General features: G+C 42.6%; 1 protein-coding gene across 2 annotated transcripts in view; it reads left to right on the top strand.

Moving 5' to 3' along the window:
* suclg2 (succinate-CoA ligase GDP-forming subunit beta) overlaps positions 1-21,355 on the top strand; it is a 128,424-nt gene that overhangs the window by 89,752 nt on the left and 17,317 nt on the right. The gene's annotated exons all lie outside the window — the stretch shown is intronic.

Below are 21,355 nucleotides of genomic sequence, written 5' to 3'. Positions count from 1 at the left end.
TTGTCCGACTTTTGTAGTATGTATGGATTACTTGGGTTGTTCGCAACAACTGGTGCAATTTTCATGTCAATAGCACCTTGGGATATTGGCGATCCAATCCACGGCTACAGAAGCTTTCTCTAGGCACGTGGACCATCACCTCTCTGGCAGGGAAGGAGTCCAAGCTGGTGTGTGAGGTTGAAAAGTTCTGACTAGCTATAGTTGGGCTCGCCTCCACGTACAGCTTGGGCTCTGGCACCAGTCCTCTCGAGAGGGGTTGGACTCTTCCACTCTGGAGTTGCCCACAGTGAGAGGCACCGAGCAGGTGTTGGTCTACTTACTGCCCCTCAGCTCGGCACCTGTACATTGGTGTTCACCCCAGTGGACGACAGGGTAGCCTCCCTCCACCTTCAGGTGGGGGGATGGGTCCTGACTGTTGTGTGTGCCTATGCACCAAACAGCAGTTCAGAGTACCCACCCTTTCTGGAGTCCTTGGAGGGGGTGCTGAAGAGTGCTCCTGCTGGGAACTCCATCGTTCTGCTGGAGGACTTCAATGCTCTCGTGGGCAATGACAGTAAGACCTGGAAGGGCGTGGCTGGGAGGAACGACCCCCCCCCCTCCCGATCAGAACCTGAGCGTTGTTCTATTATTTATTATTTTGTGCTCATCACGGATTGTCCACAACGAACACCATGTTCAAGCATAATGTTGTCCATACTTGACACCCTAGGCCGCAATTTGATGATTGACTTTGTGGTCGTTTCCACGGAATTGTGGCTCCATGTTTTGGACACTCTGGTGAAAAGAGGATCGGCGCTGTCAACTGATCACCACCTGGTGTTGTGCTGGCGCCAATGGTGGGGGAAAATGCCGGTCCGACCTGGCAGGCCCAAACATATTATAAGGGTCTGCTGGGAACATCTGGCAGAATCCTCTGTCAGAAGGAGTTTCAAGTCCCACTTTCGGCAGAACTTTACCCACGTCACGGATTCTGTTCATAACTTTTATGGACAGAATTTCTTGGTGCAGCCGAGGCGTAGATGGGCTCCGGTTTGGTGGCCTTAGTATTGCATCTTTACAGATGATGTGGTGCTGTTGCCTTCATCAAGCCGTGATCTCCAACTCTCACTCGCAGCAGAGTGTGATGCGGTTGGGATGAAAATAAGCACGTCCAAATCTGAGACCATGGTCCTCAGTCAGAAAAGGGTAGGGTTCCCATTCTAGGTCGGGAATGAGATCCTACCCCAAGTGGAGGAGATCAAGTATCTCAGGGTCTTGTTCACGAGTGAGGGAAGAATGGAATGGGAGATCAACACGCGGATCGGTGCAGAGTCTGCAGCAGTGATGCGGACTTTGTATTGGTCCGTTGTGGTGAAAAAGGAGCTAAGCCGAAAGACAAAGCTCTCAATTTACCGGTTGATCTACGTTCCTACCCTCACCTGTGGTCATGAGCTGTGGGTAATGATCGAAAGAACAAGATCCCGGATACAATCGACCGAAATGAGTTTCCTCCGCAGGGTGTCCGGGCTCACCCTTAGAGATAGGGTGAGAAGCTCGGTCATCCGGGAGGGGCTCAGAGTAGAGCTGTTACTCCTCCACATTGAGAGGATTAGGATGCCTCCTGGACGCCTCCCTGGTGCGGTGTTGCCTGCATGTCCCACCAGGAGGAGATCCCGGGGATGACCCAGGACACGCTGGAGAGACTATGTCTCCCAGGTGGTCTCGGAACGCCTCTGGGCCCCACCCCCGGAAGAGCTGGATGAAATGGCTGAGGAGAGGGAAGTCAGCGCTTCGCTGCTCAAGCTACTACACCCGCGACCCAAACTTGGATAAGCGGAAGAAAATGGATGGATGGCAAATGTAGAATATGGTTGAGAGTATGTTTAAGCAGTGGTTATGTTGCAATTTGTATGTGTATCTTGTTATTGGTTTTATTGATATATTTTTGTTTTTTTCTCATAATTGTATTCATTATAATTATTATTATAATTATTATTATTTTTATTCAAATGTAGTACACATTCTTATTTTTAAAGTTACTTTATGTAACCCATTGGTTAATAATAAATGATTCAGTTTTTCCTCATACCTACTGTAGCTGATTATTGCTCTCTGTTTCAGTAATACCACTTAATCAAACCTTTTCAAACTTTCCACCCTACAAAATAAGTAAAGTAAAGTAGGTCTATGTATGATTATTGCTGATATCGGCTTGGACCGATATTGGTATCGACCAAAACCCAAGACTGCAATATCGGTATCAGATCGGAAGTGAAAAAGTTGGATCGGGACATCCCTAGTTGCCAGGACACAAGTTGATAAACCCCAAGACTTTTGGAAAAATATTTTGTGGACTGAGGAGACAAAGGTTGAACATTTGGAAGGTGTGTGGCTCTTTACATCTTTCGCAAAAGTAACTCTCATTTGATTAAAAACAACATTATGCCAACGGGCAAACAAATTCAGGCACTGGACGACTTGCTTTGATTAGTGGAACAATGAATTCTACTGTCCACCAGTTAAAATCTGGCTATCATTTCTTGCCCTCACGCGCCCTTGGGTTACACAACAGGACGACGACTCTAAACCCACCAGGAAACCCACCTCTAAATGGCTCAAAAAAATAAATTCAGGTATTAAGAGTGGCAAAGTTGGACTTAAATCTATTGAGATGCTATGGAATGACCTTAAAGGAACAGTTCATGCTTCTAAACACACCAGTATGACTGAGTCAAAACAAATCCGCAAGGAGTGGGCCAAAATTCCTACATCATGATGTGAAATGCACACCACTAGTTATCAGAAACAGTTGATATCAGTTATTGCTGCCAAGGATGGCACAACCAGTTATTAGGTTCAGGGGACATTTACTTTTTCATGAAGGGCCACATACAGTGGACTTATGACATGAAACACTCAATTGGATTTAAAAAAATATATTTTCAAGGGGGTAAATGAAAAAAAACACCGTCTTGTAATGTGGCTGCATTCAGAATTAACTAATCACATTCATGATAATAAGATTCATCACACACCTGCCACCATTTAAAATAACCTCTAATTAGCTCTAAATAAAGTTCAGATGTTGTAGTAGGCTTTTCCTGACATTTTGTTTCTAGCAGAAGCTTGAAGGTTTTGTTGTAACACTAATTTGTATCTGGAACTGTTCTTAATTCCCTCCACATTGTCCGTAAAACCCCAGTTCCAGCTGAGGAAAAAGAGCCACAAAGCATGATGCTGCCACCACCATGCTTCACTGTAAGCTTTTTTTTAGGTGGTTATCAGTGTTATACAATATATTTAACCTGAAACGTAGAGCGGGTGACAGTTGATAAAAAATGTAATTGTTCGTAAGTCGCAGTTGGTAAAACTTAGGCGGATAGCCTGCAAATCAACATGCAAATGCTGTGGGAGTGTCAAAGAAAAAAGTGGGGGCAATAATTTGCCTTGCAAAGTACACCCATCTGCCCTTTCAGTGGCTCATTGGCTCCCAAGATCATGGTACAATCTGAACTGGAATTATTTGGTTAATTGACCTTCTGTGTGCATACATTACAATAAATTAATTCGGGTCAGCCATGCAACATTAGGAACAAAGCGGCGAATGTTGGCTCTTTTATATTCAGCTGCCAGTTTGTTGTACCCAGCCTCTGATGTCATTATGTGTGCCATTTCACAACTACTCCACATCAGTTTAATGCATGCTGTGAATTGGGCAGAGGAGGAAAAACATGCCACAAAACCTAGCTTACAATTTTGTATCTAAAGCTATTTTGACACCTACCTTACCTACCACCTACTAGTTTGTCAAACCTCCGTAAGTGACCTTGCTATTTCAATGAAGATGTCCATATTGTGTGTGTCTACACCAGGCCCATGTGGCCCCCACATCTCACGGCTGCCTGATGGACAACCATTAACCCACAGTGAAGGGGTTTGCGAATATTTATGTCTGCCTGTCAGCAGTGACATGACACCCTCTGGAGATGAATAATATGTCTGTCCCGACTCCAATTGTTCTGTCCAATTCACAGCGAAGTAGTGTATATGTCTGCTCCATATGTACACGTGTTCATGCCAAGGACATCTTCATACCTTGAGGTGAGGTGAGCAGTAGCACTACATCCCTCACTGACATACAGTATGACAAACCTCCCGCTGACTACAGTAGTCTTTATCTCCTTACTCATGCTTGCCACCTCTCAATTACTTTGTCTGTAAGCAAAAATAACAGTTGCAAGTCCATTGTGTGTGTGTACAAATGTTATGACAATAGTCAATGCTATTGGTCCATAAATTGATTTCAAGACTGATTGGGTGAGATTTCTGTTGTGGCCACTTAAAGTTGTATTTGTATAAAACAAGCAAGTGGTGTCAGCACTTTGTTAGCTCCCAAGGGGAACATTGTCAAATGGTGGTTGAGTGATTGATGAAAATAAGTAGCCACCACCCCCACATTTGTGAGACAGCTAATGTATGTCCACTCCAGGCATACACATGTATGTCTTACAATAAATTATATCCTATTAATCACAACACACCATGTAATGAGTTATCTATAGTCAAGAGGAAATCACAAATTGTAAGTTTTTAATATAAAATTAGTTCTTGAAAGTGCATACTAGCATAGCCTATAACATGTAGCACATAACATCACAGGCAACGCAGTTTGGTCTGCATCATTGTGTGTAATTCTTTCTTTAATGCCTATTTCAATGTGACCAAACCTGAAGATGTTCACATCATATAAATACTGGGTCTTCAAAGTCTGAGGGTAAATGACAGAAAAAAAGCATTAAAAACTAACTATATTAACTATTATGTAACAGTTTTTACAACCCATTCCTTAGAGGACACTATATTGTCTATGTAATTGCCATGCAAGGATTACAGTATCACCTGGATAAGTTGAGGAAAAGATTTTGGGGACTTAGTTTGTGTAGTAATAATCTGATGTGTGTGTGGGGTACAATAGTATAATTGAGCTTGCTGACACTGTGACACGAACAAACTATTGATTAACCTCTTATCGTCCTCATGATTAAAATGGCACTAAGCAGGCCCAAAAACGCATGTAAATTTGACACACCATAGAGAAGAGTAATGTTAACAAGCCTGCCAAATTTGAATGACTTAAAAAATAAAAACACTTAGTATATAAAATCAGGTTTCAAAACTCTCCACCTCTCAGCTCTCAGACACTGTGCGCATGTCGAATGGATGCGCCAAAAGGAATCAAACATACTGAGAGGGTGATAGCTTATACGATGTAAAATCACGTTAGGAGGGTCAGCTTTAAAATTTAATGGTTATTGTGGACTATAATCATAAAAATAAGCGCACAAGTCAACTTACCCTCATTGTCGTTGACATAATGTTACAGCCGAACATGGCACCTGATGACAGCGTCACGGTAGGAGGAAGACCAGGTAGTTAGACAGTTGTCACTGCCCGATTCACAAGTCATTCAAGTTACCCACGAATCCATTTTGTCTCTGGTGAAAGTTTGCAAAACTATCGGTTGTAAAATGGGCACTGCAGAGTTAGCTGGTCGTGTTTGATGTTCAGCTCGCCATCTGCGTGTTTTTAAAAGTCAATCCGTCGCTTTTTTATTAAATTTTTTAGGAGCTTACAAAAACATCACCGACCTGTTCTATAAATTGAGGCATCCAGTGAAGAAGCATTTTCGGGGTGTAGCCATCGTTAACTTGTTAACTGCGAGCTGAAGTGGTAAATGGCCCTTGTTATGGAAGCTAAGCACAGCTAACTCACAATTGAGCAGCATAGCCAAACGAAATGACGTCACTTTGTACTTATATAGTGGGGGAGAGAACTCGCGCTAGAAGGTATATGCCCAAGCTCCGTGATGGCACGGGGCTGTGTTTTAGCCCCGCCCACAAAATCAGGAAAATTCAAACAGTGAAAAAGATGCTTCAGATATAGCTCAACAATTCAACACTATATTGTCTTTGCATATGTTTTTACCACTTATCTTTAAACATATTTAATGTATTTCGAAACAAAACACGGATATCTGCTTGGAGCCCCATTAAAAGACAAGTAGCAGTCACCAGTTGCATTAGCTTTCGTACTGTCAAGTAAAACCTCAGCTGCCGCTGTCTGTCTCTGCTTGTGACATGGCCAATCTTTGACATAATGCTCAGTCTGTGTCTCCAGACCCGAGAAGGGCCTGTCATGCTTCAGCAGGCCAGATAATTATTTCCCTCTTATCCCTTCATGCCAGGGCCGGTCTTAGTCTTCAATAGAAGTCAGGGAGTCCACCACTTCCCATCACCTTTTTCTTTCTTCTTTCTTCTCCATCTATCTTCTTCCATTGGTTTCAGTATGCCTCACTCCAAGATTTCAAGACCCTCTTTTCATGCTGCCTGAGTTGGTCTGTTTAGTCTCTCTTTTGCTTTATCAATCGTATGAAGAGATTTGCACAGGCATAATAGCTTTAGTTTTGTAAGAGTTCATGTTTAAAAGGCAAAGGTTCCATAAAGAATGTCATATCTTTATTACATGGCCTGCATTACTCGTTTTAATCTCCCAGATTTATGCAAAGGCATATTTACAGTAGCTTTCATTTTAGCACAATCCCATCACTCTGCTGTGATCCAAAACACATTTACCGGACCCTGAAGTAGGAAACCTTTAACAAGGCAGGATATTGCGCACATATAGCACAGGTTATGTGTGTCCTAATATTTGTGTTGTGTGTTGATACACGTGTTTATAATTGTATTCATGGTATTTGGATATTTATGTAATTTAATTCCAGTCATCTTAGTTTAATAGATTTATATTGAGGCAAACATTTCTGGTTAAACTGCAAGTACGCTACTGTACACAAAATCAACTTTCAAATCAACAATCAAGCTTGGTATTTGCTGTGAATATAAAGTGAATATAGAAAGCGAAGACGTCTGCGTTAAAGTATTGCTTTTCTTTTTGTCTCTACTTGTTAAACTAGTGTTGTGTGGTTTACATCACTTTGACATTTGTTTGCCTCATTAAATACTTAAAAAATATATTCCTCTCACTTCACCTGCTTTGTGATTTGTTTTCAGTATGTGTGAAGAAGATGAGATTACACCCTTGCCAAAATTCTGGCCTGCTGAAACTCAGCACATCTTAATAAGAAATGGGCAGGAAGCATCCTTTCCAGCAAAGTATTTTCCTTCAACATTATTTTCTTCTGTATTCAGTAAACTGGGACTGCATAACTAACACTAAATTACATTTAGATAAAATTCTGGTTAAAATGCCTTTCACTTGGCAGTTTCTGTTCAACATTACAGGTACAAATTAGAAACAAAAGATCTTTAAATTGCCAATTAAATCTTGAAAAATACAATGTGAATTTACTCCAGAATGGACTGTACTACTGTAATTGCTGCTCAATAACACTAACAGAACCGTTATTCCAAGATGTGTGATTACAGACATCAGGCCAGCCTTAATTTGGAAGTTGTGCATGTTAACCTAACCTGTGGCTGTAGGGCATAGAGTGGTGATTGAAAACAAATAAACAAGGCCTGCCAAAGCACGTGGTGACAGTACAGGCTGTCTACTGAAGATAAGCCAGAACAGTGGCCCTTAATAGGCCATCTCCAGCCCAGGCCTTTTTCGAACCCTATCTGCTTTCTCGTAACAAAGGAAACACGAAGCTCTTCCTTTTCCTCCCTTCCTGCAGAGAGATTAAGAGTGCTTAACAGGGGTATGGGTATGAAAATGTGTATCTGGCTGATAATTCAGCAACGCTTGCACAACTTTTGAAAGGAGCCTGGCAGAATGAGGAGGAACACAATGCTTATGTTCCCTCCTTGGGTTGTATCTTGAGGGTGAGAAGTACACACACTTTTCCCCTCTTTTAGTCTGTAGATGTAATGTGATGACTTTCACAAAAAGTGTTGTTTTATTTGAAAAGGTCATACACTGGTGCATACAGTGTTCATTTTGTTGACGAAAAAGTTTCATCATAGTCAACAACCTTTTTTTTCTGACTAAAACGAGACGAGGACTACATAAAAATATATTTCCGGGAACTAAGATGATTACACAGTGTATTGACAATATTGTCATTGAATGAAAACAAGATGTAAATGGCCTGCTAGAGACGAGATCCAATCAGAACTCATTTTGTTTGAAGATGTGGGTGAAGAACGACGAGATAAGGAAGTAACGTAGCCAGTTTAAGATTGAAGCCAGCAGCTGCAAGCAGCTGGGACCATACAGTCATATCAATATAAAATAACTACACTATATCTTTGCATTGCAAGCATTGTTGGAGCACTCACGAGCTGAACTCCTTACATTGCAGATGGTGGCAGGATATTACCAAAGCGTTCACGCTTGTTTGACCAAAGACATGATTCAGACTGCAGAAAAGGAGGGCTTCAAACTCCTCAAACAAAAGTGTGTGTAACAACAGACAATGTTGTCAAAGCCATCTCCCGCAATAAATGGACAAGACTGTCATGCTTGTTGCATGTTTCATGTGCCTTTAAAATACTTTTTATTTTAATTATTTATTTATGGTTTTTTTGGGGGGGTTTTTTTACTCATAAAATGGCGATTTTATGAGTGTGGACGATCTGCCTCACAGTTTTGAGGACCGGGGTTCAAATCCTGACCCAACCTGTGGAGACTTTGCATGTTCTCCCTGTGCCTGCATGGGTTTTCTCAGGGCACTCTGGTTTCCTCCCACTTCCCAAAAACATGCGTGGTACGTTGATTGAAGACTCTAAATTGCCCTTAGGTGTGAATGTGTGCACGAATGGTTGTTTATTTCTATGTGCCCTGCGATTGGCTAGTGACCGGTTCATGGTGTACCCCGCCTCTCACCCGAAGATTGCTGGGATAGGCTACAGCACGCCTGCGACCCTAGTGAGGATAAGCGGAACGGAAGATGAATGAATGAATACTCAAAATATATGACTCGTCACCAACACCCCCCAAATAAAAATCAAGTGAGAACAAATCGAAAATGTATAATCCTATCTGCGTGAAGGGTGGCTTAAATTTTGAGTGTGCAATAAAAATGTTGTTCTGAATCAGCAAATGTGTGAATTACATATCTTACCATTCCCTATACCTTCATACAGTTTTAATTTCATCATGGTCAGTGGTTCCAAACATTTGAACCAAGTACCAACCATAAAAATACTTACTCTCTCAGTAGCACTATTAAAATACAGAAGTGTACTAGGCCTAAAACATTGCAAGAGTTGTATTGCAAACAACTGTCCTGTGAGATTGAGGGGTCACTCCTCATTGACAGAACATCGGTGACCAAACACACTGCAAGATGGACCCCTTGTGACCCTATATGTGCCAAGAATGAACAATGAAATTGAGGAAATCCCACATCTGTACGAACGTGTACAGGCCTGCATGAGTACCCTGAATGTGTGCCTTGATTTCTGTGACATGAATGTTTTGATTCTGCAGGTTTGGCAATGAGTTCATGAGGACTGTACAAAAGTCTTTTAAGCCAGAAGTATGACGTAACTTTGTGCTGAAAAATATTCTTTGATATGCCAAAACTAAGATTGAAACAAGCTCGTTTCGTGTACTTAATCCCAGTGTGCGACAGTTTAAAAATTGGGAATTGTTTTTGAAGATGTGCGGAGTCCACCCGGGATTAGGGTGCGGCCACAATGATAAAACTTCTGAAATCCGAGTCGCGGGGCGTGATCTCTTTCTCCCGCGACTCAGAGATATAAATAAGCGGATCCCCGAGGCAGAGAAAATTCCTTGAGCAAGTATTCGTTGCAGCCTTACACTGAATGCATAAAACTGAATCTGCACACTGCTTAATATCGTACTAATTTTGTTTTTGGTAGTTCTGTTCTTATTTTCTAGAAATTATATTACAGTAAACCCTTGTTTATCACCATGGTTGCAGTCCAGAAACCCCCTGCAGTAAATGAAATCTGCGAAGTAGCGGTAAATAATATATTTGTTCATTCATTTTCCATACCACTTATCCTCACTAGGGGCGAGGGCGTGCTGGAGCCTATCCCAGCTAACTCTGCACGAGAGGCAGGGTACACCCTGGACTCGTCGCCAGCCAATCGCAGGGCAATTATAAACAAACGACCATTCACACTCACATCCACACCTACGGGAAATTTAGAGTCTTCAATTAACTTCCCATGCATGTTTTGGGGATGTGGGAGGAAACCGGAGTACCCGGAGAAAACGCAGGCACGCAAACTCAACACAGGCGAGGCCGAATTTGAACCTGGGTCCTCAGAACTGTGAGGCAGATGCTCTAATCAGTCGTCCACCGTGCTGCCAATTTAATATATAATATATATACAATTATACATTTTGTATACAGTAAACATTTCAAAACAGTGAAACAGTACTTTTGAGAGGTGTAGGTATTTTGTGTGTCCACTTGAGGTTGCCATCCACACACAAAACACAAGCACATGCCCTACTTACAGTGGGTACGGAGGGTATTCAGACTCCCTTAAATTTTTCACTCTTTGTTATATTGCAGCCATTTAATAAAATCATATAAGTTCATTATTTAGTCATTATTGTACACACTGCACCCCATATTGACAGAAAAGAAAACGGAGTTGTTGAAATTTGTGCAGATTTATTTAAAAAAGAAAAACTGAAATATCACACAGCCATATGTATTAAGACTCTTTGCTCAGTATTTAGTAGAAGCACCCTTTTGAGCTAATAGAGCCATGACTCTTTTTGGGAATGATGCAACAAGTTTTTCACACCTGGATTTGGGGATGCGGCACGGTGGCCGACTGGGTAGAGCGTCAGCCTCACAGTTCTGAGGAGCAATCCCTGGCCCCGCCTGTGTGGAGTTTGCATGTTCTCCCCGTGCCTGCGTGGGTTTTCTCCGGGCACTCCGGTTTCCTCCCACATCCCAAAAACATGCATGAATTGGAGACTCTAAATTGCCCGTAGGTGTGAATGTGAGTGCGAATGGTTGTTTGTTTATATGTGCCCTACGATTGGCTGGCAACCAGTCCAGGGTGTACCCCGCCTCCTGCTCGATGATAGCTGGGATAGGCTCCAACGCGCCCACGACCCTAGTGAGGAGAAGCGGCTCAGAAAATGGATGGATGGATGGATTTGGGGAATCTCTGAAGAAGAATATTCGCCTTCCGGGTATTAGTGTCTCGCTCAAGGACACCACAGCCGTGAGTCCGGGAGATGTTGGCGGATGGTCTGGTCGGGGTCTTGAACCTAATTCCCCCATGGTGGCAGGTGATGATCTTAACCATTGGGCCACGGCTGACAACCCTCCTCGCAGATTCTCTCCAGTTCTGTCAGGTTGGATGGTGAATGTTGGTGGAGAGCCATTTTCAGGTCTCTCTAGAGATGCTTAATTGGGTTTAAGTCAGCGTTCTGGCTGGGCCATTCAAGAACAGTCACGGAGTTGTTCTGAAGCCACTTCGATATTTTAGCTGTGTGCTTAGGGTCATTGTCTTGTTGGAAGGTGAACCTTAGGCCCAGTCTGAGGTCCTGGGCACTCTGGAGAAGGTTTTCGTCCAGGATATCCATGTACTTGGCCGCATTCATCTTTCCTTCGATTGCAACCAGTCGTCCTTTCCCTGCAGCTGAAAAACACGCCCACAGTATGATGCTGCTGCCAACATGCTTCACTGTATTGAACAGGTGATGAGCAGTGCCTGGTTTGCTTCACACATACCGCTTAGAATTAAAGCCAAAAATTTCTATCTTGATCTCATCAGACCAGAGAATCTTATTTCTCACCATCTTGGAAACCTTCAAGTGTTTTTTAGCAAATTCCATAAGGGCTTTCATGTGTCTTACACTGAGAAGAGGCTTCCGTCGGGCCATTCTGCCATAAGGCACGGACTGGTGGAGGGCTGCAGTGATGGTTGACTTTCTAGAACTTTCTCCCATCTCCCGACTGCATCTTTGGAGCTCAGCCACAGTGATCTTTGGGTTCTTATTTACCTCTCTCACTAAGGTTCTTCTTCCCCAATTGCTCAGTTTGGCTGGCCGGTCGGCTCTAGGAAGCCCAGCAGAAACTTTTTGGGAACCTTGGCCAGATCTGTGCCTTGCCACAATTCTGTCTGTGAGCTCTTCAGGCAGTTCCTTTGACCTCATGATTATCATTTGCTCTGACATGAACTGTGAGCTGTAAGATCTTATATAGACAGGTGTGTGGCTTTCCTAATCAAGTCCAATCAGTGTAATCAAACACAGCTGGACCACAATGAAGGTGTAGAACCATCTCAAAGATGATCAGAAGAAATGGACAGTACCCGAGTTAAATATGAGTGTCACAACAAAGGGTCTGAATACTTATGGCTGTGTGATATTTCAGTTTTTCTTTTTTAAGAAAGCGGCAAAAATTTCAACAATTCAGTTTTTTTCTGTTACTATGGGCTGCTGTGTTCCCGGGTCAATTTTACCCGGTGCATGTTTAATTATCAAAAAGATGTCCGAAACCAAAAAATTCCCAATAAGCCTTGTTAATATTTCGTTAATAACTCCATTACTCACTATTCTATCAATATTTAATGCAATCGTGTTCCTTACCTCTCACACGTAATGGTTTAATTAGGATAATTCACTCGTTTTTAATTTTTAAAAAAACATGTTAAAACTTTTTTTTATTGTTTCACCACTTAATTACTTTTGAAAGACCAACATATAAAACACTATAGTTTTACATAAAATTGAAACAGAACATTTAAATTTTGTTTGACAGACATGCACTGTTTGTGAACCAGAAATGAACAAAATAACAAGTAATAGCAATTTAACAAGGTGTGTGTGTGTCTGTCTGTTCATCTACACAGCACACGAGTGACATGTCATCACACTGTGCTTTGTGCAAATTAATTTTGCACATTTCGCACAGGTCATGCTTGTCTTGACATCATCAGATGGCCTGCAGACATGGCACCTCTTCCTCTTCCTTTTCCCCCCCAGCAGCAACCTAGAAACAAGAGGACCATGATTACTTTACTATGGTGTCTTTTTGGTGATCCCAAGACACACAACACACTCTCATTACTTATACACACACCCACACTTACCTCACCTTCTAGTGTACTAGGTGCAGTCCCTCACTGTGGCTGCAGCGGCTGGGGTCCTTGGCCGGTGCGGCCTCCATTGGATGGGTGGTGTCACAAGTGCCTTCCCCAGCTCATTGAGAAAGATGCGCCTCTTGTACAGCTTTGACACATTCCAGTCAGGAAAGACCTCAGTCCAGATGACAAACGCATTATAGGCCGATACATTGATCATGTTATGAAAGATGACCAATGGCCAGCGCGCAGTCATTCGCTTGGTGCTGTAGGACCGTGTTACTTTGTCCAAGTTGTCTACCACCCCTTTGGTGGCATTGTAATCCAGGATCATGCTTGGTTTTTGGTCCTCTCTTGTGCTGATTTCAGCAGTTTTGTGCAGTGCTCGTGAGCACAAAATGTTTTCCCTTTTTGGGGCAGTAAGACACTAGGGCTGTGGTGTCTGTGAAGGCAAACATGGAAGATTGACTGACATATTTGGGGATGAAGACCACTGTATTTCACCATTTTCTTGTCTTGCTTGGAAGAATAGGAATATCAATTCCCTCATCTGGTTCAAAATCAGAATCATTAGAATCAGAATTTAGCTCAAGATAGTTTTCATCTTCAGACACATCCTCATCTATTTCACTGTCATGATCAAAGATGACTTCGAGAGCCTTCTGGACTGTCATCCTTTTGCTTCTGTTGCTCATTTTGGAAAGGTCTGCCTGACAGAGTGTAATGTTGGTAGGACTCCCATGCAGAGAATCTTTTATATGTTTTTGCCCCTCCCCTGTTGAGTGTCCACTGAATGTGGGTGGAGAACAAAAATGCTTCCCGTCAAAAGTCACCACACGTGTGTGTGTGTGTGTGTGTGTGTGTGTGTTTGTGTGTGTGTGTGTGTGTGTGTGTGTGTGTGTGTGTGTGTGTGAGTGAGTGAATCTCACTCACTCACACACACACATAGATACCCGAACAGTATCTATGTGATATAAACATGCAGGGGGTGGTTGCAAATATGTGAGATGAACCATTTTCATTTTATATGTTGATTGCACTAATTAAGGCAAGCAGAAGAAGTTTCATGCTGCAAAAATACTTTTAACTATTTTTCCTAGATCTTCACACCTTAAAACGGGTCAATTTGACCCATAACATAACAGGAGGGTTAAGCAGTAGTCAGCACGAAGCATTATGGGTACCCAGACTTCATGTTGTGATGTTTTTAGACTACAGTACTGTAGTTGTAGCAAATCAATCTAAAACGTTGCCCTTGCATTTGTTCTTGTCAATTTTGTTATGCGTGTGTCTATTAGCTATTTGCCAGGTTAATGTTGGTATTTGTGGCTTTATTTCATAAAACTCTGTGGCTTGTGTTTTAAACAGTCACTTTCCAGACATGTGCTATATATTTTTCAAGCAGTTTAGTGATTTGCCAAATGTATGAGTTACATATACTCAGGTTTATTTTTCTGCTAGTCATTGCTGCCACATTTAACTTCATAAGTCTATACAGCCTACTGTATCAGAGATGTGCAGGTGACTAACTGCACTACTCTGACCTTTAAAAAAAAAAAAAAAAAAAAATAGAATAAAAAAGTGCAATGCAAAGAATCCGAACTGCAAAATATCAAGGGATTACTGTAATGTAATAGCTTTCTGGTGAGTGTATTAGTTTAAATCGTAGTAGCTCCTTTTTTGCAGTTTGACTCAAATATGCCTTGGCGTGTTTTGGAATTCCGACAGCAATGATCCTATCTCGTAAAATTTTAATAATTTTACATGGCACCCTGGTAGCAAGCAGTGTCTCATGCTGTATAACTTTGCCTGAAAAAATGCACAAAAATCACCTAAAAAGAGCGAGTTATCATAAGTGATTCTTCATGTGCTGAGCTTTGAAGAAAAAAAAATCCACCCCACTGCCAAGTATGCGCACTAGCTTTTGTGACAAGAAATAATGTATATTGCTCCTGAGTTTGATGTTTGAAACAGATTGGCACTACTTCATATCTTCGGAGGGAATTTTGAGAACTCGAACAGAGCAGGGCAGAACTTCTGATTCAAGTGGCTGTCACATAATGAAGATTGGCCTTAAATTGCAGTAGACTCAAGACAGTAAGTACCACATTGTGGCATGGATTTGCATAACTAAAGTGGCCGTTGGTACACAATTTTCAATAAAAAATTTCATTGTTATATTTTGCTTTACATTTTAAGAAATTTAGCATTCTACTCCAAAGACCTTGCTCTGTTCACACATCCTATAGTCACAGTCACGCTTCCATTATCATTAATATGCTCATTCCTTCTATTTAGGAACCTCTTCCTATTTTACTTTAGATTATTCACTTACTTGCCATGTTATACAAGGAAAAAAAATCTCTCACAGGCTATGTACTTGCATGTATACCACAATAAGAAAACAAACTTTGCAAGAATCTTTAGCACATATACATTGTTATAAACTGCACTTACGTCTGTGCCAAGTAACATCAATCTTTTCTTATGTTTCATTTATATACATGGTTGTCAATAGGAGACGCATGAATGGAAGAAATATGGTTCTTCCCAAAAGAGACAGGGTTGAAAAATGGGTTGCAAACACCAAGAGAGCAGAAACTTCCCCAGTGAGGTAATAAAAAAATGCTTCTGGATCTATGCTGCCCTCTAGTGGGAGTCAGGTCGTGTATTTTGTTTGTACAATAAATCTGGATTTTTTTTCACTGGTGCTCATTATAAGAGTTGTACACTACATTCAGACTTGTATTTTAAAAAATTGGCTATGTAAAACTTTATGACAACAGCAGTGATGTTTACCTTCCACCCCTGCTCTACGTTATTGGCTCAGTGCAGTTAGGAAGTGCACACTGAGCCCATGTGCCCTTTTGGGCAGTATATTGCAGACTTGCCAATAAATATGTTCACATAGTGAGCTGCAAAACACAGTTAATGGACTTTCAGAGGAGCTGAATTATAAATGAGTTAGTCCTCATCATGTCAGATACAATTACTACACGAATTGTCCTGTTTCCACACTGTCTTCCAATCTTCACGTGTATGCGAACAGCAGACACCTAGCAATTAGCATTTTTCATTTTCTCCTCCCGCAATGTGGTGTCAAAAGTACGTCTGGTCTGGTGAGTGTTTAGCAAGCAGACACCCATCAAGGCAATTTTTCCGTAGGTTTGATGGTTGATGAACAGCAATTATACCTTGGTGTAGTTTTTAATTGTATTTTATTGTTCTCTATACGAGTCACCGAAGGTGAGTGGTACATTTGCCTGATTTCGGTGCAAGCCGAAGTCAGCTAGGATATGTCCAGCATCCAGCGACCCTGAACAGGATGAGCGGTGTGGAGAATGGCTGGATGGATAGATGTTCTTGATACGTTTTATCTTTCTTAAATCATGTAATAAGATAAAAAATAAAAAATACAGGAACATACATGTAATTTTAAAATGATTAACAATCATGTTATTAAATGAGAGAATATTATTCAAATCATTAAAATAAGTGCAGCCAAAGAACCGCTGTATATTAGATTGAAGCAGCCTCCCAGAGCTCATGGTCAATGTCCACATTTGCAGCTTTGACACACTGCAGTGTCCCTAAAACATAAAAACACAATGTAGTTTTTGAACAACCAATATTTTTTTAGTGTATTCATGCTTTACCTTTTTAGATTTTTTTTCTTGCTCTTTTTCTATTGCTGACTTATTGATAGCCGTCATCTCATGACACTAAGGTATTTAGCCTGGAGTTTGTGGACAGCTATCTCACAAGAACAGCACCAAGTGAACGCTCCTTGGGCTACAACGCATATCACATATATTACAAAACATGCCCTTCCTTTGTATGTCATCTAAGCCAGGCTAATTAGTCCAGCCACTGCGCATCAAAACCGCTGGCTCCGTCTGTGTTTTGAGTAAAACACTTTTTCCAGAGATTACTGATGTTGGCTTTGCATCAATATAGCGTTACTGCTTCTGAACTGAATACCCTACCTTCTCTATGTCCTGTCCTGAACCCTCGCCTTCAATGATCCACCTCTTTTCATAAGGTTTACTACTTTCAGGCATGACAAAGGACAGCATCTCATCATCGTGAATTTTTGACTGCCCGTAATTATCTGTGCTATTTTACCTGCAATCATGACTCCTCATAGCCACCTCATCTTGAAAATTACTCGCCTATTTTTTGATAATTCAACATGCTTGGTGACAAATGAAACAATATTTACATCCACAAAATCGTCTGACACATTTGCAGTAGGAAAGACTTTTGTTTCTGATACATGCCCCATTGACATAATTGCAGTTAAAAACGCAGTTAAAAACGACACTCAACGTTGATCAGATAGGTTTTTATTATGTCAGAGATTTAAGAGCTTGAGATGGCACAAAATTAGGTGGAGGTGGCACACTCTTAATTATATATGCAAGAAAAACCCAGGCCAAAGTCAAGTGGTGTCACCTTTTAATTTATGTTTCGAGTCCCTGTGCTTAATCACCATAAAACAGTTATGTTGAGCCAACAAGATGTCTGCAAACCCCAATTCCAGTGAAGGTGGGACATTGTGTAATAGGTAAATAAAAACAAAATACAATGAATTGCACATCATTTTCAAACTATATTCAATTGAATGCACGACAAAGACCCCTCCTTGAGCCGTCACCTTGTCGTGGTGGAGGGGTTTGTGTGTCCCAGTGATCCTAGGAGCTAAGTTGTCTGGGGCTTTATGCCCCTGGCAGGGTCACTCATCACAAACAGGTCCTAGGTGAGGGACCAGACAAAGCACGGCTCAAAGACCCCTGATGATGACGACAAACAATGGACTTTTCCCTTGCCTGGACGCGGGTCACCAGGGCCCCCCACTGGAGGCAGGCCTGGTGGTGGGGCTTGAAGGCGAGCGCCTGGTGGCCAGGCCTGCACCCATGGGTCCCGCCGGGCACAGCCCGAAAGGGTAACGTGGGTCCCCCTTCCTATGGGCTCACCACCTGTGGGAGGGGCCATAGGGGTCGGGTGCAGTGTCAGCTGGGCGGTGGCCGAAGGCGGGGACCTTGGCGATCCAATCCCCGGCAACAGAAGCTGCCTCTAGGGACGTGGAATGTCACCTCTCTGGCAGGGAAGGAGCCCGAGCTGGTGTGTGAGGTCGAGAAGTTCCGACTAGATATAGTCGGACTCGCCTCCACACACAGCTTGGGCTCTGGTACAGTCCTCTTGAGAGGGGTTGGACTCTCTTCCACTGTGGAGTTGCCCACGGTGAGAGGCGCCGAGCAGGTGTGGGTATACTTATTGCCCCCCGGCTCGGCGCCTGTACTTTGGGGTTCACCCCGGTGGATGAGAGGGTAGCCTCCCTCCGCCTTCGGGTGGGGGGACGGTTCATGACTGTTGTTTGTGCCTATGCACCAAACAGCAGTTCAGAGTACCCACCCTTTTTGGAGTCCTTGGAGGGGGTGCTGGAGAGCGCTCCCGCTGGGGACTCCATTGTTCTGTTGGGGGACTTCAATGCTCACGTGGGCAATGACAGTGAGACCTGGAAGGGCGTGATTGGGAGGGACGGCCCCCCCGATCAGAACCCGAGCGGTGTTCTGTTATTGGACTTCTGTGCTCGTCACGGATTGTCCATAACGAACACCATGTTCAAGCATAAGGGTGTCCACACGTGCACTTGGCACCAGGACACCCTAGGTCGCAGTTCGATGATCAACTTTGTGGTCGTGTCATCGGACTTGCGGCCGCATGTCTTGGACACTCGGGTGAAGAGAGGGGCGGAGCTGTCAACTGATCACCACCTGGTGGTGAGTTGGCTCCTATGGTGGGGGAAGATGCCGGTCCGACGTGGCAGGCCCAAACGTATTGTGAGGGTCTGCTGGGAACGTCAGGCAGAATCCCCTGTCAGAAGGACCGGAGGGTGTGTTCCAACTACAGGGGGATCACACTGCTCAGCCTCCCTGGTAAGGTCTATTCAGGGGTGCTGGAGAGGAGGGTCCGTCGGGAAGTCGAATCTCAGATTCAGGAGGAACAGTGTGGTTTTCGTCCTGGCCGTGGAACAGTGGACCAGCTCTACACCCTCGGCAGGGTCCTCGAGGGTACATGGGAGTTTGCCCAACCAGTCTACATGTGTTTTGTGGACTTGGAGAAGGCGTTCGGCCGTGTCCCTCGGGGAGTCCTGTGGAGGGTGCTTCGGGATTATGGGGTACCGAACCCCCTGATACGGGCTGTTAGGTCCCTGTACGACCGGAGTCAGAGTTTGGTCCGCATATCCGGCAGTAAGTCGGACTCGTTCCCGATGAGGGTTGGACTCCGCCAAGGCTGCCCTTTGTCGCCGATTCTGTTCATAACTTTTATGGACACGACGTCCATGAGTTCCAAGAACAATTTAACTGACAATAGTTTTCTGAAGTGTTTCTGAGCCATCGTGGCAATAACCTTAACACAATGATGCCGGTTTTTAATGTAGTGTCACCTGAGGGGTGAAAGGTCATGGCCAGTCAATGTTGGTTCTCGGCCTTGCCGCTTACGTGCAGAGATATCTCCAGATTCTCTGAACCTTTTGATGATTTTATGGACCGTAGATGATGAAATCACTAAATTCCTTGCAATTATGAATTTCCTAAATTCCTTGCAATTGTACACTGGGAAACGTTCTTAAACTGTTGGGCTATTTGCTCATGCAGTTATTCAGAAAGTGGTGAACCTCACCACATCATTGCTTGTGAACTACTGAGCCTTACTTGGATGCTCCTTTCATACCCAATCAAGACACTTACCTGTTTCCAAGTAACCTTTTAACCTGTGCAATGTTCCAAACAAGTGTCATTTTTGGTTGTTGTTTTTCTTCTTTTTAGCATTCTTCAACTTTCCCAGTATTTTGTTGCCCCTGACCCAGCTTTTTTGGAAGTTGTGGCAGGCATCAAATTCAAAATGAGAGAATATTAGCAAAAAAAAAAGAAACACTGTTCATCGGTCTGAAATTTAATATATTGTCTCTGTAGTGTAGTAAATTGAATAAAGGTCAAAAAGGATTTGCAAATCATTGTGTTCTGTATTTAATTTGCATTTCCCACAATGTCCCAATTTAATTGGAATTGGGGTTTGTATTTTCTCTACATCCCTACCACTCTGTGCAGTGCGCTGTCCTGATCTCTTCTGTTTACAATGTGATATTCATTTGGACGGCATGTAAAGGACAGTGCCTTGACTGTCACTCTATTAGCATTCCAAGACCTTGATGTTCTCTCAGTAAACATCATTACCACGTGCTAAAAGCATACACATCCATTGCTGGCAAACACACACACACGTATGAGGCACACTCACAAGCTGTTCGTCCAAATCATCACTAGCAGATTAGCAGTGATTATAAACAAGCATGGAGGATTAATCCTGTGTGTTCTGTCTACCTTTCCAGTCAGCTAGCCAGGCTAATTATCAAGTAGAAGATCGGTTATGTAATCGCACATTTAGACATACAAACACGTGAACTAAGCTTACTTTATTTGTTTGTTCAATACATCACTTGCTGCTGTTTTTTTGCATGTCGAGACAACAACATCAGAGGTTGAATGTCACACTGCGGTGTGCTTCAAATTGCATGTGTGTTCTCTTGATAGCTGTTGAGGAGGTTTGGACACCAGGGTGGCAAAAGACTTCCAAGTCATCAATTCCCATAATTGTTTAACCAGCAGAGGTGGCAAAAAGCACTCACACTCTGGATTTAAGTGGAAGTACAGATATGTACTGGTAAAAGTACAAGTACTGATTTGACTCCTTTGCTTTTGTAAAATAAAAAGTATAGATTCTGAAATTTACTGAAGGACAAAAATTGCAATATTAGTCATTCGATCTGCTCTAAGTGCTAGAGGACTCTGCATCTTTTTGCACAATTGTAAAAATAAAAAAATAAAAAAAATGTACTGGCATTACCAGATAACTCAGGCGGCTGTGGCTCAGTATGTAAAGCGGGTCATCCAGTGACCAAAGAGTAGCTGGTTCGAATACCGGCTCCAACTGTCCACATGTCGAAGTGTACCAGTGTACCCAGTGGGCCTGGCAGCGCCTTGCATGGCAGCAGTCGTCCACTGGTGTGTGAATGGGTGAATGTGAGGCTTTGTAAAGCGCAAGTGTAGATAAAGCACTATATAAGTGTAGTACATTTACCATTTATGTTGTCAAAATGTGTTGGCATAGCTTTGCTTATCTTGTGAGCTGACAAACAGAAAATACTTAATTAGCTACGATCAACTGAAATAATATACCTTACCTGTATATGTGTGTGTTTTTTTTTTGTTTGTTTGTTTTTTTAAGATTAAATTGAGAATTTTTTAAAAGCCAGAAGCTGGTAG

The sequence above is a fragment of the Phycodurus eques genome, chromosome 10, assembly GCF_024500275.1.
Source record: "Phycodurus eques isolate BA_2022a chromosome 10, UOR_Pequ_1.1, whole genome shotgun sequence".
Classification (NCBI taxonomy): Eukaryota; Metazoa; Chordata; class Actinopteri; order Syngnathiformes; family Syngnathidae; genus Phycodurus; species Phycodurus eques.
This window is presented reverse-complemented; position numbering and strand designations above follow the sequence as displayed.